Source organism: Lycium barbarum, chromosome 3, assembly GCF_019175385.1.
Source record: "Lycium barbarum isolate Lr01 chromosome 3, ASM1917538v2, whole genome shotgun sequence".
Taxonomy (NCBI): Eukaryota; Viridiplantae; Streptophyta; class Magnoliopsida; order Solanales; family Solanaceae; genus Lycium; species Lycium barbarum.
Genome location: NC_083339.1, coordinates 80,413,539 through 80,438,744, shown reverse-complemented (window position 1 = coordinate 80,438,744; position 25,206 = coordinate 80,413,539). Strand labels below are relative to the sequence as shown.

At 37.7% G+C, this 25,206-nt stretch overlaps 1 long non-coding RNA gene across 1 annotated transcript; it reads left to right on the top strand.

The window, feature by feature from the left end:
- The first annotated feature begins 1,454 nt into the window (after nt 1-1,454).
- LOC132633933 (uncharacterized) lies at nt 1,455-20,324 on the top strand. The gene is made up of 3 exons (XR_009579945.1): nt 1,455-2,859; nt 2,960-3,066; nt 20,098-20,324. It is a non-coding gene; the product is annotated as an uncharacterized LOC132633933 (long non-coding RNA).
- The last annotated feature ends 4,882 nt before the right edge of the window (nt 20,325-25,206 follow it).

The following is a 25,206-nucleotide window of genomic DNA, read 5'->3' as shown; positions in this document are numbered from 1 at the left end:
TGTGTAATAGCTATTTTATGATACCGAGCTTATATAGCCGGGTATGATATCTATCGCGCGCTCACCACTGCAGTTAGGTACGAACAACGCCAAGCCTTGTTATGGCCAAGTATGGATGACACCGCACCTACATGGTCGGGTATGGTATCATTGTATGTATATGTATGAAATGTTTTCCTTAGAGAAAGGTTAGGGCAAGTATGATGAATGTCTCAAGAGGTATGAATGGTCCTTCTATCTTATGTTATTCTTCATGCGTTTATCATGTTACTGTTTTTGCCTTACATGCTCAATACATTGTTCGTACTGATGTCCTTTTGTTTGTGGACACTGTGTTCATGCCCATAAGTAGACAGGGAGACAGACCGGACCTTTAGGCTGCTTCGTTGGTGATTGCATAGCAGTGCTCCTTTTGATCCGGAGCTGCAGTAGTTGGTAGTATTCGTTTGTGTACATATATGGGCATGGCGAGGTCCTGTCCCGTCTTTATTCTTTTATATACTCTTCGTAGAGGCTCGTAGACAGATGTGTACAATTAGATATCCCTCAACTTTGTCGGCTCATATTTTGTATATCATTTTGATGGCCTTGTCGGCTTGTGTATATATGGGCATAGTTAATCATGTTTATATAAAAAGCACCTACATCCGATGAAATTCATGTTAATTGGTGCATGGTAATTATAAGTTAGCCATGTGACTCACCTAGATATGATTATAAGAGTATGATGAGAGGTGCTCGGCAAGATAACTCCTGGTGCCCGTCATGGCCCTCCGGTTGGGTCGTGACAAGTGCAGAGTTCCAGGTTAGGTCTTTTTTCATCTCCCGTGGCTGATAGTCGCTATCTGGTCTGCTTCGAGTTTACAGGGTGAGCATGAGACATTCGCTGCCTTGAAGACGCCTCTTATTATGTGTTACTTTTCCATTCTGAGACATAGATAGATTTGATGTATTATTATATTCCAGACCTATATATTTTCATTTAGATGCTCTTGTATGGATTAGACCAGACCTTGGGAGTATCTCTTATTTCCGCACTTTCTTCTATATTATTATCGTAAGATTTACGTGATAATTCTCTTTCGCTTAATTGATTTATTTATTTATGTCTTTATTTTCGTTGGGTTGAGGGTTCTCTTACCGAGGTGGGAAAGGTAAGTGCCCGCACGGCTTAGCCAAATTGGTTCGTGAAAAACTTCCTTTGAGACCCACCGGGCATCGCGCGGATACAAATACTATACTGGTACTAGTCTATATATTATTATATATAAAATAGGAGATGTGCAAGCAACGTGGTTAAGCCAAGTGACAAGCTAATAACAAGTCACTTGCAAATTTTAAGACAAAACTAATGAGATTTATGACAAAGTTAATAAGTATTTTAATAATAATATTAATAGTAATAATAGTAATAATCTCATCATGGAAAGATAAATCAGGTGCTTTTCTGATAAACAAAATATAAAAAACATTTGATGTATAACAAAATTTATTAAATTTTACTTTTTAATATATTTAATAAAAAAAACCTTTTGGATACATGTTTTATCTTTCAATGATAATTATTATATATAAAATAGGAGAGGTGCAAGCAATGTGGTTAAGCCAAGTGGCAAGCTAATAACAAGCCACTTGACAATTTTAAGACAAAACTAATGAGATTTATAACAAAGTTAATAAGTATTTTAATAATTATTATCTATATCTATCTATCTATATATAATAGGAGAGGCAAAAGCATGATGTGATGACAAATGTCATCACTAGAAAAATCATATTTAATAATTAAAATAAAATAAAAAAGACAACAAATAAATAAAAAATAAATGAAAAGAAAAGACAAAAAGATTTAAAAAGGAAAAACAACTACCACGTCCCATACCCCTATTTCCCCGGCACGGTGAAAAAAAATTAAAAAGTATAAATTCTATAAACACACGTTAACACTGTAGCAGTTTAAAAAAACACTGCAAGAATCAAATTAAAAATGCAAAATAAAATTAAAAAAGGAAACGGCAAATTCACAAAAAACCATACTACTAAACTTCCTCCCCCATTTTCAAATACAAATATTCCAAATCACGGTTATATCCATTTGAAGGAAAACAGAAATTACTCCATCTCAACCGTCTACTCTCTCTCCTCAAAACTCTAGGATCAAATTCCCATAGCATAAATCATAGAAAGATGGATTTTCCTTTCCACAATTTATTTTCTCATCGCTGGAAACATCGAATTAGATTTTGGCGGTTTTTAGGGTTTTTTTAAAGTCTCATGATGGATTTTCATCAAATTATTAGGTATGATCACTGCAAGGTTTTTATTTTCCTTGAAAATTGTGTTATTAAATACTTATGATTTGTGTAAAAATGTGTACTCATGTTCTATTTTTATTCTATAAATAATTGTACGGTAGAATAATGCTATTCACAATTGATTGTCTCTGTTCACAAAATGGACAAATTTAAGGTCTGTGGGGAACACAAAAGTCAGTTTCATAGTGGAACAGTATTTCCACAATATACGGCTTGGATATAATTGCACATACTGTTTCACGTATTAGCAGTTAACATTGTTTACATCTATTCTAGATTCTAGATTCGCTCATCTGTAAACAATCCTAATCCTAATCACAAAACTCCTCTAGGGTTCTCTTAATCCAACTAACTAATACTCTCACCCGCAAAGTACTTCATCATCGTATCTCTGGAGTAGTGCACAGTGGACTTCGATGAGTATGAATATATATCTTAAAAACCCCGTTGAAGAAAACAGCGCCGACAAAGAGAAGGAAAGGACAGAAAATGACTATCGCAGAATAGGAGATATAGACGAAGTCGATGACTACAATGATTATGAGTATGTGAATATAGTTTTTCATATGCTTATATTTTTCATCGCTGAAACCCTATTAAAAAAACCCATTAAGGAATAATCGGTGAACTGCAATGGATCGCAGGTGGATTATTCTGGAGAGGCAACATCGGCTCAGTTGTGTAGATAAGGAAACCCAAACTCTAAAGATTATTCCTCTCCTTTCAGGTTTCAATTATATTTTTTCCCAAGGTATTTTTCAAATTTGTGCAAACGGGTTGAGAGTTTGTGTTGTTTTTTACCTTATGGGGTTTTCCAAATTTACCAAGCAGTTTAGTGTATGTGATATGTTCTTTGTATTCTTCTTTCTACTATTCCTTTGATGATTCCTTTTGTCTCTGCCTTTTGGATTTTTGGGTTTCATTGCTTTTTGTTGATTATTGTTTGTATATGTGGGGTTCTCATTCTTTTTCACTGCACTTCTTGAAATCCCTTCAAATTGTTAAACCTTCTCTTTAGAAAGCACTAATAGGTTTGTTGTTTAAGTAGTGATGCTGAAATAAATTCAATTCAAGGGACTTTTCTATGCAAGTGAAAAAAGGTCATGAAAAGATAAAACTAAGTAGTTGGACTTCTGGATCCAAGTGATGGTGATTTCTTTGAAGCTATGGCAATGATGTTCATGTTGGTGACAACAAAAAAATTGAAAAAAATGTTGGTGAAATATCAATGTGTTGCATTTCAACCTTTCATAGGTGAGATTTTGGTAGCAATAGTTACCATAGTTCACAAGGTAAGGAAATTTCATTTATATGTAAGAAGATTATAAAATAATTTTAATTCACTACCTATAGATATTTTATTCCTGTGGATTGGTGCAGATGGGATTCGTTGAAGTAGTACGTGCCTGTTCAGATTTTCTTTTCAAATTCCTATATTCTATTATGCTAAAATTACACTCGCCCCTTTTTTCTAGAATGACGAGGTCAGAATTACACTCTAAAAGTATATCTAATGTGTATTGCAACATAGAACACTTACTCTGCAAGTTCACTAGCGGAATTACAGTCTCAAAAGCTATTTTATGTATTATACTTCTATCTGTGGGTACATTTAAGTTTTCTCATGTGCTGTCATTGTTAATATATCAACAAGGTATACTATGATTATAAGTAGTGGAGACGACAGCCTGCTATATCACTATCAAAAAAATATGAAAATTCAAAAATGAATTATTGAGATGTTACTCAATGCTACTAGCTGATTTAATCGTTCCTATTCACAAATACACTGATCTTGAAATTAAATTAGAATTTCAGCTGTAATTAGTTTTATCCGAGAACACTAAATAAAACTGAACCCTAGTCAACGGAGGAGACCCAGCTGGCCTGCACTCCACATATGCCCTCCACCATAAATTGGCATCACCCAAAAACTGGAAGGTCACAAACTCTACACCGTACTTGTCCACATCCCCCATCTTATGGATCCTCTTATGACAGTCTATGATGAACTCATATGCATCCTCTGACTCAGTACCATATAAAACCGGAGGCTTCATTTTAGTGAACCTCCAAAACAAATCATGCTCTTCGCCAGTCATCACCGGCCCTGCAACTGGCCTCGGAAAGGCCTCAAAACCCGAAACTTCCTCCAAGCAAGGTGCCACTGTTGCGGCATGATGAACCCCCAGAGCCTGAACTTTATCCGGACCTGGGGCCGCTATCCCTTCGCCCCTACCTACTGGAACGGCTGGTATAGCCCCGGCCTGTGCTAAACCATGCAACCAATTCAACACTTGTACCATAGCATCTGGTATACCCGGAGCAGCCGCAGCTCCTGGCGGAACTGGTACTGCAGCTGGCTGGGCTGGTGCGGTTGCATCTCCCTCGGCCTCATTAGGAACCACTGGAGGCACGAGATAAACTACTAGGACTCCGCCCCCAGCTGGGGCCGCCCCTCTACCAGCTCCTCTGCCTCTGGCTGCTGCCACACGTGTTCTCGCCATCTGCCAGAGAATGAAGGACAGTTAGATACCAATTTGAATCATCAGATACCAATAGGAATCAAGTAGCATGAAAGAAAGAAAGAAAGAAAGAAAGAAAAGAAAAATTTCCTAATGTCCAATAGCCTCTCGAAGATAGGTACAGACGTTTCTGTACCGATCTGCAAGACTCTACTAGACATGTCCTTGTACGACGAGATCGATGAACCTAAATCTCTAATACCAACTCTATCACGACCCAACCCGCCATGATTGGCACCCACACTAACTCCTAGTGGGAGAACCAACACGTAAGCCATCAATTTATTCAAGTCCATTTTTATATTAACCAATTCGATCAATTATTAACCATTCAAGCACAAGATAAATCAATTAAGTCATGTCATAAAATAAATGAAGTAAATGCGGAAGTCCTAACTATTACAAACCCCAAAATCCGAAAGTCACCGTACAAGGACTCTAATCTAAAACATGTCTAAGGAATGAAATTTGTCTGACAATAACCACAATGTCCGGAGTAGAAATAGACATCATAAAGAAGATCTTCGGGCGGCCTGGCATGGATAGAAGCTCACCCTAAAATCTGTCAACAATGGCCTCACGCTAGATATGAGGACGGGTAGCAGTCTCTGGATCACAATCTACACTCAAAAGAATGCAGCAAGATAGTATCAGTACAAACACTATGTACCGGTAAGCATCATAGGCCGACTAAGATTAGTATCAAGCATATATCATAAAATAAATAGAATAGACAAGTCAGCTAACAACAAGAAATCAATAATCCAATCAATACATCAACCAAGGATAATCACGAATCAAGTCACCCAAAGATATAACAAAATCATATCAACAGAAACAACAAACTGGAACAAGTCTATCAATCAATAACCATAACCTCGCTGTACCCACATGCTAACTAATGTCATTGCTCAGTAGTCATGACCTGTAGGGGACCCATGGTGTCTATGCACCACTCATTCCAGATACTCATTGAACCCGAGCATAAAACCTCCGCTCCAAAAAGAACCTCGGACGCGGTCCACATCAAGTACCACTGGTTTCCAGAATGAACCTTGGACCATGAGCCCATAATCAAGGTCACATCCTCATTTCGGTCAACTGTGCCTTTCCATACATCTATACATAATAGTATTTCTTGCTCTCTTATTATCAGTGCTCAAATCATCATTTTGTATCACAATTGCATCGAGAAGATCATGTTAACTTCTCATCACAACAATATCAAACTGTAGAATCAACATACATGAATAGTGGCACGAGGCCTATAAAATCACTCAATCAATTGCATATAAGAGATCAATCGACACACACATCATGTTTGAAGACTAGACATGCTTTCTCCTATTGAATTTACAACACATACAATTAACTAATCAAAGTCTAACACAAGTAGACCGTAACCTACCTCAATCGTAGAGCTGGAACAAAGCGAATCACTCCACTACAGCTTTTCCCTTCCTTAAAGCCTCGGAATGCTCAAAGTTTAGAAATTAGAATGCTCAATGAGTTACAAATACTCTAGTCACAAAAACAATTCAAGAATACCCTTCCCTTTTACCCCATTCCAATGGGTGAATGACTTCTAGGTGCAAAAACCTAACAATGGCCTTAGAAACCACTAACCATCAGTTTATAACAATATTTAATCAACACAATAACTACAAGTAGTTTCCACGGTCAAGCTACCATTTTTATGAAGCCCGAGGTCTCAAATCACCTAGTTCATGACTCTAATGGATCAATTCTTGATTAAGAGGAGTTAACCCAAGCCATTAGATGATAACTAAACGATAACAGTCATAACCCATCAATTTTGAAAGTCTATTAGGTTCTAGGGTTACTATTACTAATTCACCATTGGAAACCCATAAAAAGGATGATAATCATGAAGAGGATAACGTAATGATTTAAGGGAATGTTTGAGACTTACCTCTCAAGAATATTCTTGCCCTAGCTTGGAATTTCGCCCTAGGTGCTTGTGGAGAACTGTGTTGGTGTTTTATGAATAGAAAATTCAGAACTAAGTTTTTAAAATGGGATTACTTTTTTTCGTTAACCGCTATAGCGGTCATTTCGCTGCTGCGGCGGTCTCGCTATAGCGTCTAAGTGCCGACTTCAGCGGACCAAAAGAAGTCCGACCCCCGCTATAGTGGTACCGCCATAGCGGGCTATTACCCGCCACAACGGACACATCGATCAGGATTGATCGCTTGCGACGAGAGGCCAGCCGCTACCACGGTACAGCCCCCGCCACAGCGGTACTACTGAGGCAGTAAGTACGAAATTTTGCCCAGTTCTCACTACATCACCCAACATTTCATCCGAGGCCTCACAAACATAAACAACCATGCACATAGACATAACACCACACGAATCCACCTGTGGCCTCGGAATTCCCCACGGAGCTCTAATTCTCTACATCACCCCCCGATGAACTCAACACAATCAAACCACAATCACACACAAGTCAAGTTTTCAGTTCTTAGACTTACACAATCGAGTTTCTATTAGCTTGTTCTAACGTTGGGAAGGTTCTATTTGGTGGGGTGATCTTACATTTCCCATAATGACCGGAAGGGAAATGTAGTGGAAGTTATGACTGATGAATATTATAGAGAGAAGGTATGAATTATGAGCTCTATAGGATAAAATGAATAGAAAATTATGCATGATTTTCCACAATGATTATGCATACATTCATTTCACCAGTTCATTAGCCACGTACAATTCAAAAAGGCTTTTAATTGACCATAATTATTTTCATTAATTTTTGCAGGCCCACATTTCATGTCTTTGGAAGAAAAAAACTTAAGAACATTTAATATAATTAAGATAGTTAAATGAGAGATTTTTGAGTTTTTTACATAGAATGTAAATGAGAAAAATAGGAAAAAGGTCAAAAAATGAGAAAAAAGATAAATGGTTTTCTAGGCCATAGAGAGGTGTCACATCACCTTATCTATGCCTGACTTTATTTTATATATAGATATAAATTCTAAAGCTTTATAGGTGTAGTTAAGACAATGTAATTAAAAAGTGACTTTTAGGATTTTTAAATAAAACAAACCAATTTAGAGGAAAGTAGACTACAATGAGTGCTTTGGCAGATACATGGAACTTTCCATTAAATTGATTTATTTTCCATTTATCATTTATAGCAGGTAAATTTACTATTTGGTGTAAAAATAGTATAGGAATAGAGTTTACATCAGGGGTAAAAATGTCATTTGACTTTTAATGGATATTTTGGTAATTTAACTTTTCAGCTTAGGGTCTTCCCACTTTTATTATTGGTAGGTAAATTTACTATTTAGTATAAAAATATTATAGAAATAGTGTTTGCATGAGGGGTAAAAATGTCGTTGAACTTTTAATGGACATTTTGGTAATTCAAGTTTTCAGCTTATGGTCTTCACAATTTTATTATTGGTAGGTAAATTTGGTGTAAAAATAGTATAGGAATGGTGTTTACATAAGGGGTAAAAATGGCGTTTAACTTTTAATGGATATTTTGGTAATTTAACTTTTCAGCTTAGGGTCTTCCCACTTTAGAATAGTATGATGATGCTGGAGTCTCTAATTTTACTAGTAGCTCGGTTATAAGAAATAATAGTAAATCCACGAAATGACCTTCTTGAAAAAATCTTGAGATGGAAAATTTTTTGTAAATAGAGAAGATAAACTAAATCTTCTATATATGTATATAAAAAATTAATTGTGTAACTTTGATTAAATTTAAAATATAAATATTTTAGATGACATCATGAGTGTAATTTCAGTCTTCAAGCACCATACTTACAAGTCCAATAAATAAGCAAATCGTATTATTAAAACTTGATAAAATTTTCTTAATCAATTAGTTCATTCTTTTTTAAAAAACATAATGATATTTTTCTACAAAATAATTATATCTTTGACTAATTATATTGGTGAACGTGCAAAAAATGCATTTATATGCATATTGAAACCCTTATAAACATGAGGCAGATGCGCGTTAACTGAGGTTTGCTAACGTGCACTATTGCACTGAAAACAATGACTCAACGGCCATCTGCCGCCGAAAAAACTGTAATGAACATGAAATCGATGGTTACACCACAAGGAAACCCACTGTCTCGACATCCACCACTAACATTTGGGAGTTTTCTGCCTCCTAAATTCCAGTCCATTGAAAAAGAGGGCGAGGATAGTGGATCGGAGTCTGCATCGCAAGAAACTCTACAACTGGAATGGTATGGCGGCCCAAAGGCTGTTGTGACTCCGATGGTACGTAGGCTTCAATTTTCTGAAGCTACATCATCTGCACAACCAACCCCGCTGGAACTCGATGACTACAGAGCTAATCGTTTGGTATAAAAGGGTAAGTCACTCTCTTATGTCCCTCTTACGACTAAGGATGGGAATATATATGTTAATATTGAAGTTGAGGTTACCAAATCCCATGAGGAGTACATGAAAACTACTTTAATTAATTACATTGTCAGAGATACACCTTATGTGAAGTCGTTAAAAGTGTTTATTGCTAATGCTTGGCCATGTGCTAAAAACCCCCAAATTCTAGCACATGATGAGGGTTATTACATATTTAGGTTTGATTCTATGGATGATTATGATAGGGTACTTGATGCAGGACCATATACCTTTCACAATAATCCATTCATAGTCCAACAATGGGCCATTGATTTTCAGTTTGATCCAGACTGCCTCACTACCATCCCTTTATGGGTGGTGTTTCAAGGATTGCTAGTGGGATACTGGTCTATTGAAGCCTTAAGCAAAGTTTCAAGTGCGATTGGACGACCCCTATATATAGACAAGTTCATAGCCAACATGGAGGGAAGATTTCTTATGCTCGGATCTGTCACGACCCGACAAGGGGCCGCGATGGGTACCCGAGCTAACCACCGAGCACCTCTCATCTACTACTTATCATGCTCATTAAACGTTCTCTTATCAAATTCATACTCGAATTTTAAGAAAATCATTTTCCATTTGAGAACATAAATACTTTTATATACGTAGGCCTCTCGGCTATCAAAATGATAATATATACATATATACAGTAGTGACCTTGTGAGACCATATAACCCACACTGCATATTTACGAGCCTCTACTAGAGTACTAGACATAGGGACGGGACAAGACCCCGTCGTGCCCAAAATATACATGTACACAAAAGAATAACCATAAGCAGCTCCGGAACAATGGAGTGCTCTCAAATCAGTTACTGGCTCCTATGAGTCTGGATCAAGCTCACCTCCCTGTCTACCTGTGGGCATGAACACAACGTCCAAAGAAAACGGACGTCAGTACGAACATTGTGCTGAGTATGAGAGGCATAAACAATAATGATACGTCAATGAAATAAAGGAGCAGCAATAAGGAACATACGTATCTGACTGTCAATCATATAAGAAATAATGCATGCTGGCTTACTCATAATCATCATCATGTCATATATGCATAAATGTATAAGCTGCCCGTCCCTATCGGATCGGTGTGATAATCATTAGCCTGCGTCCAGGCCTCCCATGTCCGGGGTATCATCTCATGCCGCCCACTAGTGATGTCTACCCATGCCATCTGGCCATGGTGTATGCGCTGCCCGCCTTAGCGGTGACTGCCCGGCCTTATAGGCGCGGTGTTATGTCATCACCATAATATACTCATCATAATATGCTCATCATAACATGCTCATCATAGTATGCTCATCATAATACATGCATAAAGACTCAAGGCCAGTTATACTTTATCAGGGTGACGTAAGGTTGTGATCCCCCGATTTCATTATGGAGCATTCATTGACATTCTGCCTCACCTTGAAGGAAATAATACATAAGGTGAGTGTAACCAATAAATGACATCATTAACGTTATAGGATCATCAGATCATGAACTCTAGAATCTCTATACTTTAACTTATCATCATCATTATTGGGCTCATAACATATCTCTTATCTCATATAGCTATTTATGAACATAGGCTCAGAGTTTTTTCGGAATGTAAGAAATTCATAAAGAGGAAGGAAAGCCATACTATAGGATTCATGCCATAGAAAGAAAGGACTAGCCTCACATACCTTTTACGTTTAACTAATCTCTCGCTTGCTTGTTCTCCTTTAATGTTCACGTCTTTACCTTCAAAAGAATTCGCATTAACATTAGCTAAGCGATTATAAGAACATGCTTACTAAAGCTAGAGAAAATTGGGCAGCACTTCCTTTGTTTATGTGACTTCCTCCATATTCCATATCAACTCCCAAACACTCGTAACATCATTCATAATATCATAAATAACAATCATCATTTATCCACATTTCACAATTTCACTTCAATTTCCCCATAATCATGGTCATAATTCACTCACATATCACACTCATTCCATGTTCTAAATGTCATTCATGTTCTAAATGTCATTCATAACCTACTTACAATCACAACATATCCATATTCATGATTCATTCCAAACTACTACTCAACAATAGCACTATTCCCACATTTATGACCCACTTTCTATATTCTTCTACAATCCAAGTGTTTCAACTTCTCAATATCTTAAAAATCATGTAACTACCTTAAAACTTACCTTAGATGGTGTAGGAATAAGCCTTGAGTAGTATTACTCTTCTTGCACCAAAACCCTAGTTGACTTCTCTTGAAATTTCTTGACTTAGATGACTTTAATGTGCTTCACACTCTTGATTTTTGTTGGTTTGATGAAGTTGATCTTCAATTTCACTTGGATTCTTGTATATGAAGGGTTTGGTAAGTTCTAGAGAATTCTTGAGTTGTGGAGAAGAAAAAATGCAATGAAATAAATGTGATTGGGTCTCTTATTTAAAACTTAAAATCTGTCCCGACGTTATTATACAGTCGCTTATACAGTCCGTATAAGTGATCGTAAAACTGCTCTAGTGACCATCCCACTCTGTGTCGATTTGACGACACATTATACGGGCCGTATAATTTTATACGGTCCGTATAAGTGACCGTGAAATCACCATCTCAACCACTTCATTCTGTGACAATCCTACGGTCCATTATACAGTCCGTATAACATTATACGGTCCATATAATCGACCGTATAACCCATCTTTTCACTGATGTTTTTCTTGTCACTTCGTTTAATCTCTAATCCATAGGGAACCTTCTTAGTACTTGTTTATCACCTCATTAACAATCTAAGGGACGCTATAACTCGTCTTTAAAGCACCATTTAGTTATCATTAATTCGTTACACATAATTCCTTTTCAATACACATCGTATGCCTTGCCTTCTCTCGGCAAACTTTCTTCTCTTATCTCAAATGCCTTTGAAATCTTAACTAGGGCCATCAAACGTCATTCCTTCCTTGTCAAAACATCGTATACGTCTTACCCTTCGTTGGACTATTCACTGTACGCTGATGGTAAATTTTCCAATGTGTAACAAGATCTTGGTGGATGTAGATGTTTCCCAGCCACTTAGAGATTCTATTGAGCTGCAAACTCCACAAGGGCCTTTCCATCAAGTGTTGGACTATGATTGGAAACACAAGTTTTGTGCTAGTTGTATGAAGTATGGTCATCTGGAGGAGAAATGCTGGAACACTGTAAAGGAGCCAGTGGGAAATGAGTTCCAAGAGAGGCCAAGGAGAAGGAGAAAAAGGAGAAATAGAAGGCCTAGGGAACCCCCTCAGAACTGGGAACCTAAACCAGACCAACAGCAGGAGGGTGTTGCTAAAAATACTGCTCCTACTGCCAGTGAGCCACCACAAGTGGACTTGATTGTCACCCAAGAGCCACAAGAGGCACCTGCTAGTCCTGCCACTGTGCATACTGCAACTATCCAGCTTGTTAACAATTTTGAGACTGTGAGAGAGAATGGAGCTGGGGAAAGCTCTTCTCAACAGGATGCTACAACTCATAGGGTTACCCATCCCCCATGATCATCTTAACCTGGAATGTGAAGGGCTTAAGCCAACCCCTCAAACAGAAGGAGTTAAAGCTCTTTCAGCAAAAGCATAAGATAGATATGTTTAGGTGCTTAGAGACAAGGGTCAAAGAGCAAAAAGCTAGGGGCATTCTAAATAAGGTGGCTTTGGGATGGGGGCAATGTTGCAACTACCCCTTGGCTTATAATGGTAGGATTTGGTTAATATGAAAAGTTGCGGTCCAAGTGCAAGTGCTAGTGGTCAATGAGCAGTTCATTCACTGCAAAGTATAGGACTCCACTTTCTCATCCTTCCTAAATGTTGTATATGCTAAGAATGAGGCACAACAAAAGGAAGCATTGTGTTCTGGCCTAGCACAGTTGGGACAACACATTCAGGAAGCATGGATTATTAGTGGAGACTTTAACACAATGTTGTCCTCTGAAGATATACTTGGCTCCCCTGTATTGCCTGCTGAAACTCAGGACTTTAGAGATTGCTTAGATCCTTGCAATTGACCCCCTTGAAGTCTACAGGTTGGCACTTCACCTTTTGTAATAAACAGCAGGCTGATTGCAGAGTATACTCCAAGATAGATTGGGCTCTAGCAAATTGCATTGGCTCCAACTATATAGTCATATGGAAATTGACTATTTAAACCCAGGGATGTCTGACCACTCACCAGTATTAATTCACTATCAGGCCCAAATATAGACTAAGTCTAAATCTTTAAATTTTCACTACTGTTATGTTGCATCCTTGTTAGACCCCGTATTTTATACGTCGAGTTATTCGCGAAGGAATTGACGTGAGATAGAAATCTCGGATTTTTAATTTCTAAACTAGAACTAATCGGTTATAAATTTTTACTTAGTATAAGAATGTTGATGGAAATTAGGAACTACTTAATTGTGGTGTTAAGTATAAATTAGTGGTAACAATGAGTCAATATGAACATTAACATGCCATGTCCAAAAGATGACTCAAAGTCATCTAAAATAAGGCTATTATGGAAGACATACAAATATGCATTTAATGTTGATTCATCCACTACACTTTCATTATATTGTGGACAATTAAATTGGAAGAAATATACATGTATATTCGGCCAAGGAGCTGAAATTTGGAGGAGGAAAAGGTTAGTCATGCAATTGAATATTGAAGCATGCATTACTTTATTAAAGTATACATTATTTTAGGAAGACATAACATGGTGGAGGGATCATTTCACATTAAATATGGATAATTCATCTTGGAATGATTACAATGGACAAAGGGTGGTGTGTGAATCATTCACCACACATGAGATTGTCTTGTGAACAATTGAAAAGAAAGAAGAAAGGAAACAAAGATGAAAAATCAGCCAACACACTTAGCCGAAAGTTGAAGAGAAAAAATAGAAAATTTTAAGTGTAAAGTTAATGGAATGAATCATGCCATAAGTGGAGCATGTGACCAAATTGTAGGCATCAACGTGGAACCAAATAATGACCAAGAAATCAGCCATCACAATTCATTTCAACTACACAACACAAAGAAAAAAAACCTAAGCCTAGAGAGAGAGAGCATTCGGCCAAGGGGCTGATTTTTGAGCTCTTTGAGTCTTGATCCAAAAATTATTTTCCAAGGTGTTTCAACCCTTTAGAAGGTCCCTAAAACGTGAAGATAGTCTTTCGAGCAACAAGAACAATTTTCATCTCAAGTCACCAACTCTAGCCAAGTAGAGAAGTCAAGTTGTCAAGGTAAGATCTAACTTTCTTTTCCATGCATTAAGGGTGATGTAGATGAGTAGATATAAGTTGTATGTATGAAATACGGTTTTATGATGTTTTGAACATGATAGTAACCATGAGGTTATATGTGTTGATGTTGAAGTATGGTTGTAACTTGAAGAACATGAATCGCATGCATAAAATCATGAATGTTGGTGTTGGAATGTTGTTGTGACCGAGGGGACTGTTTTGGTGGAATTAATGAACTAATTTTCTTTAATAAATATGGATGTTACTATAATAGATCTCATGGTAAAAAGAATGAAAAGAATTGGAAGGTTAAAGGTGAAGTTGTGTTAGTATGAAAATAAAGTGAATCTATGATTTTATGTGAAGTGATGTTGAAGCATGTTGAAACCGTGTGTGGACTGTTTTGTGAGGAAGTTAGTGAACTGTTTTTACTTGATATTTTGATTGTTATTATCATGAAATTTATGATGGAAATGAAGGTGTTTAATGATTGGAGTTGAAACTAAAGTCGTTTGAGAATTGTTGTAAGGATTATAGAAATGACGATATAGCGTAGTTGCATATGAATTGATGTTGTGCTTTTCGTGTGGATAGCTGGTCATAACTTACTGAAATTATATGAAAATAAGACATGAAATAATGTGTAAAAATCGTATGTGGTTGGCTTAGTATGTTCGTAAACGTTTGCAAGAATTCCGAACATTGTTATGTTGTCGGTTAGGGACTGTTTTGGATGTGTTGTTGGTTAGGGACTGTTTTGGACTTGTGTTTTCATTAAGTTGGAAAGACTAATTATAATTTAAGAGTATACATCATATTGTATGTTGGATGGGCTGTTATAAGTTGTTACATGCAAACGTTAAGGCTGCAAACTATTAGAAGTAACTTGAGAATGTAGTAGCCGTATGTGAATCGTTATTGCATGTTGTGAATGTGGGCTGTTTGGAATATTGTGTGGGCTGTCCGGATTGATATTGAACATATAATTATTGATGTTGGGCTGGTTGTATGTACTTGGATTGGATACAAGAGCAAACGTCGCCTAAACATCTAGAAAGGAGTTACTAACGTTAGAATACGTTTTGAATCTCCCCGTAACTTAAACGTAGTTGTTGGCATCTTAATATAGGTTGAAGTATTATTGGGCAGCGTATACATATTGTGTGACGAATAAGCGCTAAAGGTATGTGAAGATAACTCTTCTTTCTTTTTGGCATGATCGTTGTGAAATGAATATACGATATATATATATATATACGATTCCAAAGGAAATTCCTATTCTTAGAGCCACTAGGATGGCTATTGATCTTGATTCCCATAACGTATGTTTTGTTTTATATATATTGATATGTACACATGATTTCAAAGTTCCATTTTGATATGATCCACAGGGACATCCGAAAGGTATATGGTATGACTATTATTTGAAATTGCGAACGATGGTTCGTGTTGACTATCCTATTGAGTCCTTAAAAATGTTTTGAATTGCAGTCCAGCCTGAATAATCAACCAACAAATCAGGATTTGATAGGCAAGGAGAAGCAGGTGCTTCATGAGATTTCCAAATGGAGCAACATTGAGGAGATAGCATTAAGACAGAAGTCTAAGGCCACCTGGATTAAGAGTGGGACTCTAACTCACAAAAATTTCATGCCCAGTGTAAAATCAGGGCTTGTAAAAATACCATATCCTCTGTATCTGATGCTGTGGGCAACAAAATTACAGACCCTGAGGCAGTGGAAAAGGAATTCATATCCTTATTCACTAACCTTATGGGCACTGCTGCAACTGAGATACCTGTCCCAAATTTAGAAACCATCAAAAGGGGTCCTTGTCTTTCATACTCCCAAAAGTGTGAGCTGATCAGTAAGGTTAGTGATTTGGAAATTTTAGAGGCTATCAAAGGTATGCCTACTGCTAAATCCCCAGGTGTTGATGGATTTCCTATAGAATTCTTTACTAGGAATTGGAATATTGTGAAGGAAGATGTATTGGGGCTGTAAAGGAATTCTTCCAATCCAACATAATTCTTAAAGCCTTTAGTGGCACTGCCATCACTCTAATCCCAAAAGTCCCAAACCCAACTCAGGTCAAAGATTATAGACTCATTGCTTGTTGCACCACCTTCTATAAGATTATAACCAAAGTCCTCACCAACAGGATCAAAGCAGTCATTGGTACCCTCATCAGTCCCTCTCAATCAGCCTTTGTAGAGGGTCGGAGTATCATAGACAACATTTTTTTTAGCCATGAGTTGTTCAAATGGTACTCAAGAAAAGGACTATCTCCTAGGTGTGTAATGAAGGTTGATTTAAGGAAGGCTTATGATTCAATAGAATGGTGCTTCTTGCATAGTATGATGGTTGAGTTAGGATTTCCCTATAAGTTTATCAGATGGACCATGCAATGCATATTCACAGTGTCATACTCTTTGGTCTTGAATGGTGGATTGGCTAAGCCATTTCCTGGCAAAAGAGGTATTAGGCAGGGTGACCCTACGTCACCCTACCTATTTGTTATAGCAATGGAATATTTACAGAGGGAGCTCAGTTTAGTGGCCACAAATAGGGCTTTCAAGTTTCATCCAAGATGTAAGAGTCTAGGGGTGACCCATATTTGCTTTGCTGATGACCTTTTAATGTTTTGCAAAGCTTGCCTCCCTTCAATTCAAATGATACAAGATGCCTTTCACAGATTCTCTGCAGTTTCTAGCCTCCAAGCAAATACAAATAAAAGTTCCATCTATATGTCTGGGGTCAATCCTGACTTAAAGCAACTGATATTGAGTACCTTGGGATACAATGAGGGTACACTTCCCTTTAAGTATCTAGGAGTGCCATTGGCCTCAAAGAAGCTCACTGTTGCACAGTGCATGCCTTTGGTGGAAAGAATAACTGAGAGGGTAAGATGTTGGTCAGCTAAAATGTTATCTTATGCTGGGAGACTCCAGCTGATCAAATTAGTCCTATTTGGTATACAAACTTACTGGGCCCAAACTTTCATCCTGCCTAAGAGAATAATGAAGCTGGTAGAGGATGTATGTAGGTCCTTCCTATGGTCTGGTACTGCTGAAATCACTAGGAAGGCATTAGATTCTTGGGCCAAGATTTGCACTCCTAAAGCTACAGGGGGCCTCAACATTATGAATATGGGATATTGGAACAAAGCTGCAGTCAGCAAACAATTATAGGCAATATCACAAAAGAAGGACTGCCTGTGGCTAAAATGGATGCATTGCTACTATTTGAAACATGACTTTGTGAAGCATTGTAACATCCCTGCTAATGCTACTTGGGTGATTAGGAAGATTATGGAGACTAGGAAGATATTCCTTCAACCAACTACTCAAGGCAATCTGCAAGATGTGATGGTCACTATGGTCAAGGGAGGGAAATATTCTATCAAAAGTGTGTACCTATCACTACTGCCTGTGCTTCCCAGGGCTCCATGGAAATGCTTGACACTGCGGCCTAGCGTACACCCTAGATACAAATTTATCTTGTGGCTAGCAGTCCAAAGAAGGCTAGCAACAGTTGAAAGGCTACATAGGTGTTACACCTTGGGAAATTCCCCGTACATGTACTGTGAATAGGACAACGAAGGTCATGGCGTATACTGCATGTCGATGAGTGAGGAAGGAATTGTATTTGATAACCCCAAGCGAGATTTCAAAACCATCCGAGATAAGGGAAGGAAGTTGTTAAGGAAGCGAGTCGTATGTTGTATATCGGATAAGGATAACGAGCAACGATTTGGTGAGGGAATAATGGTGTCTTAGAGACATGCAATGATGTCTCTTAGATTGGTATTGAAGTGTTAAACAAGTGCCAAGAAGGTTCCATAAGGATCGGAGATCAAACGAGACAACGAGAACGAAAACGGAACCACTGGCATTATACGGTCCAATCTACGGACCGTATAAATTATACGAGCCGTAGATTTGGCCGTATAATTGGCCAAAGGAGGTACCAGCTACTGGACCAAATGTACGCCCAAACATACGGTCCGTATAAATAGTACGGACCGTATGTTGGTCCGTATAAGTTGGCTCGGCCAGCTTTTAAGTTTGAGTGTAAGGGTCCATTTCATTTCCTCCACTCTCCAACTCAAGAACTCTCTAGAAAAGTCTCAAAACACTTCCACCACAAAAATACCAAGGAAATCAATGATCAATAACATCAAATTCATGAATCAAAGTGTATGAAAACTAAGTAGAGTTCATCTTCCTCAAAGAAAATCAAAGGAGGTGAAGAAGGGTTTTAGTGCTAGAGGAGTATTCTCATTCAAGGCTTGTTCAACCAACATCTAAGGTATGTTTCATGACTATACCATGTTGTTCAAGGTATTGGAAGGCTTAGATACTTGAAATATAGAAGAATATAGAAAATGAACCATTACTGAGTGAATAGTGTCACAATTGAATGATAGTGGAATGGAATCATGAATGTTGATCCGTTATGGTTATGGTTATGAATACGTTGTAAATGAAGTTTATACCATGAAATGAGTATTATATAAGATAAAACGCGATAACGAGCTATAACCATAAATATGGGAAAAAATTGGAGAGAAATGGTGGATTTTACTCAATGTATATAAATGATGATTGTTGGTCTCTACATTGTGGATGTTGTTGTGAATGTTGGGAGTCGATATAGAATATGGGAAAAGTAGTAGGAACAAAGGAAGTGCTGCCCAATTTTCCCTAGAAATCACGATGCGTTCTTGTAGTCAATTAACTAACGTTAGTCCGAATTCTCTCGTGAAGGTAATGACGTGATATCGAAGGAGAACAAGTGGACGATAGCATAGCTAAACGACAAAGGTATGTGAGGCTAGTCCCTTTCTTTCTATGGCATGAATCTCATGATATGATTTCTCTTCCTTTCCATGATCCTCCTATATTCCGGAAAGCCAAAAGCCTAAGATCATGAATAGCTATATGAGTCAAAAGATATGATGTGACGTCCTTATAAAGTAAATGATGTCGTTCCGTGTATCCACTCACCTTATATACTAATCCTTTCAAGGTGAGGCAGAATGTTCGTGAATGTTCATAATGGAATCGAGGGTTCACGACCTTACGCCACCTCGATAGCATACAATTGTTCTAGAGTCCTCATGCATGTACGATGATAAGCATATTATGATAAGCATGTTATTATAAGTATTTTATGATGAGCATGTCATGATCATATTACACCGTGCCTAGTTGGCCGGGCAGTCACCGCTAAGGTGGGCAGCTATGTTATACACCATGGCCAAATGGCATGGGCAGACACCACTAGTGGGCGGCATGAGATGGTACCCCGGACGCGGGAGGACTGGACGCGGGCTAATGTTATTGGTTATCACACCGCACCTATATGGTCAGGCAGTTTACTTGCACATATACATGTTATGCATACATGAGATGATGATGAGCATGAAGTAAGTCAACATGCATTACTTCCTATATGATTTACAGCCAGATACAGTTGCTCCATCTTTGATACTTCTCTTATTTTTTTGATGTATTGTTATTGTTTATGCCTCTCATACTCAGTACAATATTCGTACTGACGTCCGTTTTCTTTGGACGCTGTGTTCATGTCCACAGGTAGACAGGGAGGTGAGCTCGATCCAGATTCATAGTAGCTGCCAGCCGATAGAGAGCACTCCATCGTTCGGAGGTGCTTATGATTACTCTTTTGGTATATATGCATATTTTGGGCACGACGGAGTCTTGTTCCGTCTATGTATACAGTATGTCAGTAGAGGCTCGTAGATACGCAGTGTGGGTTAGATGGTCTCACAAGATGTTATCATATGTATATATTATTTTGATGGCCGAGAGGCAAATGTATATAAAGCATTTATATTTCTACATAAAAATATGTTTCCTATAATTTCGTGTACAAGTTGATTGAAAAGGGCATTAAATGAGTAAGACGAGTAGTAGACCAAGCGGTGCTCGGTGGTTAGCCCCGGGTACCCGTCGCGGCCCTAGCTGGGTCGTGACAATAGGATTGGCATTCAGGTCCCTATGGAATGCGTATTCTGCAAAGCACCAGTGAAGTCTTTTGAGCATCTATATTTCTCATGTCCTATCACAAGGGGCCTTTGGCAAAGAATTTTACTCTGGCTGGGCTTTCTCAGGAGTATTGGCAACTGGCAAGAGGAATTAGATTAGGTTTGCAAGTGGGCAAAAAAGAAAACTGGTCGGGGTGAGATTGTGTATATGGTGTTTGCTTATATGGTTGCTACTATCTGGAGAGTGAGGAATGAACTTAGATTCCAGAAGGGAGTCTACATGAGTGACAAAATTTGTAGAGAAGTTGCTATACACATCCACATCCAAGGCAGTGCTCAACTGAAGTGGCAGGATCAACTGGCTGACTTAAACTCTATGCCTTAAAGATGCAAGATGATGATGTGGCTGCTAGTGAACTAGGATGGAGTTAGGTTGTTATACCTTATTAATTACTGTTAATGTTTAGTTGCTACCTTATAGTTTGTGGTTAGGAATCATGTAAGGCTTTTCAGCCAGTCTTCTTTTGAGTGAACACGTGGTTAGCCGTGTTCTTGCTTTGTAATTCTGCACTTTTGGTTTAAATAAAAATCATTTATTTACCAAAAAAATATATACTATATCTAATATGTGCATATTCGCATTTTTTCTCCCCACTTTTCAATTTTTTTTTTTACTTTTCTATTATCCCTCTTTAAGTAATATTTTGTAGCACTATAGTACTCCTTTTTTTTCCCTTGTTTTTTTTTCCCCTTCAATTATCTTTTTATTTGTCTTTCTTTAGTTAATTGAAAGTAAACATTGTAACTTACACGCAAACATTTTTATTTTGGGAATCAAATGATCTTAATAAATGCAATATTTGTAGGAGCAGATTAAAAACAAATCGTAGAAAAGATCTTAGTAAACATTACAACTTTCAAATTTATTTATTATGAAATTGAATTATTAAAGAACTCACTTCCCTGCAAAGAAAAACAAACAATGATAAGGAGGAAGGACTTGGTCCGAGCCTTAATACATACCATTGATCATTTATTGATTGTTGGTCCTTGTCGGAAACTTCTTCTGATGCCTCCTTGGTATCCGATCTCAATTGTTTTTACTTCTCATTACTTGTTCATCTACTTAAGTCTTTGCCAGATTTGAATTCGATTCTCTATTTTCACTCTTTTGCATATTCCGTCGTTCCTTGAGTAGTTTCTTACCTTCAATAGTAAAGAACTAAATAAAATCAAACTAATGACTACCCCTTGCCTTATCTGTCCAAAGGCATCTCTGTCGTCGCCCAATGCCTTCATAACCCTGACTCCACTGTCTTCACTTTAGCTTCATCCCATGTATCTCCATTTTACTCCATTATCAAACCTTTTTCTGGGAAAAAGCTTCAAATTTTTAACTACACCTTCAACCAGAGTTAATCGGTGAATGATAGTGTGAAAATCTTTATACGAGTGTGAGAGAGAGCACGCATAGAGTAAGGTTGATTCTTCCAAAGAGTTTTGTAAATCGATAGAAAATTCTGCTTCCAGGTCCTAGACAAAATGAAATTAAAAAAGCTTAACAGAAACATATATCAACCAAAAAATGCATAAATGAATAATCAAAAAATATAATAAGGTAAATAAAATTACATTCACCAAGTCAAAAAAGATATCAATGAACTAAAAAATAAAAATAAGGTAAATAGCATGACATACAAAGTAACAATAACTTAGGCCAGAAATGTAAAGAACAGAGAAAGAAAATCCAAAAGGTACTCACCTAGCCGTCTCAGTTGCGGTCAAAGGAAGATACAGGACTGTTTAGGTGTGAATCTTAGGTGCCATATATATTTGTATTAACTGAAATTATAATGAGGCCTTAAAGGTTGTAGTAATGATAGGTACTAAAGAGGCTTAATAAACACAATCAATGGTAGTTAATGTTGAGTAATTGTAAAGAATTGAGTAACGTAGAAGGGATTATTTGAGGACTGATTTTTTTATTTTCTTTTAACAGCACAAGAGGGGAAAAAAATAATAGGAGAAAGGTAAAAAAAATATGAAAAAAATAAATAAATAGGAATGGTGGCTATAGAGAGGTATCACATCATCTTGTTTATATCTATTTTTATTATATATAGATTTCTGTTATCAATTCATTTCCTTTTCCTTTTTTTTTTTTTTAACTGTTGTTCCTCTTTTTTCATTTTAACTTTTCTATTCCTTAATGTATCCCAAAATCTTCCGTCCTTAATAAGCTCATTTTTTCTTCTTACTTTCAATTTCATAATGTTAATTATTCTGAATTGTCAATACTGAGAATAATAAATTCATGATTTTGTCTTTAAAAAAAAAAAAGACTCGCGGTCTTTAAACAAAAACAAAGATTATATAATTCAAGACTACCATATTTTTTATGCACAAAGCACATGTGATAACCCTCGCTTGCAATTCTATACCATTTTTAAGAGATGTAACAGTAACGTGATACTAGTGCTCGCTTAACCGCTTAATTAGCTTTATAGCTATGGTAAATATGTATAGAATGATAACATCGAATTTTCCGGTACCTTATCGATGATGTCTGATGGCTCTAAGGTTTCACCAAATTGTTCAAAGTACGCTTGTAACGACCCGTTAGGTCATTTTGGTTGCTTTCGTATTTCTGCCTATTTTGCCCTTGTGAAACCGCCCTTTTGCTTGTTTTCAGTATTTCCTAAGTTGGGTAACCTTTAAGTGTTAGCTTGATTTTAGGCATCTTCGGGGGTAATTTCGTCAGTTCCATTAGCTTCGGAACGTCGAATATAGGCTATTTGAGTGTTTAGTTCAGTTCCCGAGGGTCTTGGGGGCATTTTGGTCTTTTGGTTGGAAAGTTGGTTTTGCCCATTTGGGGTTTGACTTGGTCAACGATACCTCTTTGGGAATTCCGAGAGCGCAAGTGAGTTCATAGCGCGTTTTTACAGGTGTCTGCTTATTTGGTTTGTCTCGAGAAGGTTCCGGGAGAGTCTCGGGATTTCAGGGGTTGAGAGTAAAAAGCCAGATTTTCCTGATTTCTGGTGTATGCACAGGTGTGACAGGGTCCCGCTCCTGCGGATACGCTGCAGTGAGTGGAGGCTCGCAGGAGTGAGACTCTGTGGATTGGTCACCGTCCGCCCCTGCGAAGAATTTCCCGCAGGAACGCGTGCACTCCAGCGAACCTGGCTCCGCCGGTGTGAGCCAGGATATTTTGTGAGGACTTCATCGAAGTGAGGAATTGTCCGCCGATGCATGTGCGCCGGGGTGAACTTAAGTTAGCAGGAGCGTGAATCGTTGTACAGAATGTAGTCTTTAGTGTGTTCTTTCTTTAGGATCCCATTCGAAAACCCCTAAGTTTGAGAGCATTATTGGAGGAGAATTGAAGGCAATCCAAGGAGAAATCATTGGGTAAGTGTCCTAACTTGTTTTATGATTATTTCAATGAGTTAGATCCTTAATCCATGCTTAGAATGTTGAAATTAAGAGATTTATGGAAGGGTTTTGGGAACCCAAATTGAGGATTGAGAATTGATCAATTGATCATGAATTCATAGTTGTTTATGGATGATTTATGGTATTTAAGTTATATAAAGCATGGGGATCATGATTTTAGGCTCAATTTATTGTTTTGCCCTTTTGGGTTCGGAATCCTAATTTTAGGGCTTATTTTGGGATTTTGGATTATGGAGCAATATGGATATTGTTGGACTCGTGTTCTAACGTATATTCTGTATTTGATTAGACTTTGTTCGTTTGGATACTTCTCGGAGTGAAAGGGGCGTCGTGATTGGAGAGTCGGCTTACCAGGCATGTTGAGAGCTTGAACTCTTTCTTGAATGTGTGTGTTGGCTAAAATGAACCTAATAAAGGGGTAATTGGGCGAATTAAGGGGGTTTCGATACTTGTGAGGTGACGAGCACTAGTATCAGATACCGGTTATCATGTTATGGGTACTTGTGCAGTTTCAATTGTATAGTTGGTCTGAATGCCATGTCTGGGCACTAGCTGATAGAATAGTATGATCCTTTGGATCTATGATTGGGGTCCGATACCCGTACTTTATGTCTCTTATAATTATTATTTGCATGTCTTGTCTGTTCGTGTGCATATCACTCATACATATATCCTCGTTGGAATGGAAAAGGGTAAAAACGGTGAAGCCTTTATGGTATTACGAACATGAGAATGGATTCCATGCTTTTATACTTGTTCTTGACTTGATACATGCCATATTCATGTTTTATATGTATTCATGCATACGATTGAGGATATGATTATGAGTCCGATGGGATCTTGTTCCGGACGAGTGATGATGTTGACACGTTATATTGGCACTTAAGCCCGGTTGGCTATGAGACAGGTTATTAAGATATGATATGATTGAGGCCGTGGTCCGAGAAAACTTTTGGAACGACGATATATGGGCCTCATGAGCCCCCTATGGGTCACGATTTTTTAATATTCGAACGTGTGTATATCAAGAAATGGAAACAAAGGCCTTGCATTGCATTTGCATATCATTCATCCATTTTCTACATTGTTGTTATGATTATTGGTATTTGTTTGGCTTTATTTTGAAATCTATCTGTTATGTGGGTTTAGCTGTTATTATGCTCGGACTAATGGCGGACAAGTGTGGTTATGGCGTCTTAGATCAACCCTCGTCTCTGTTCCAGAAAGGGTCGGTCAACAATGCATG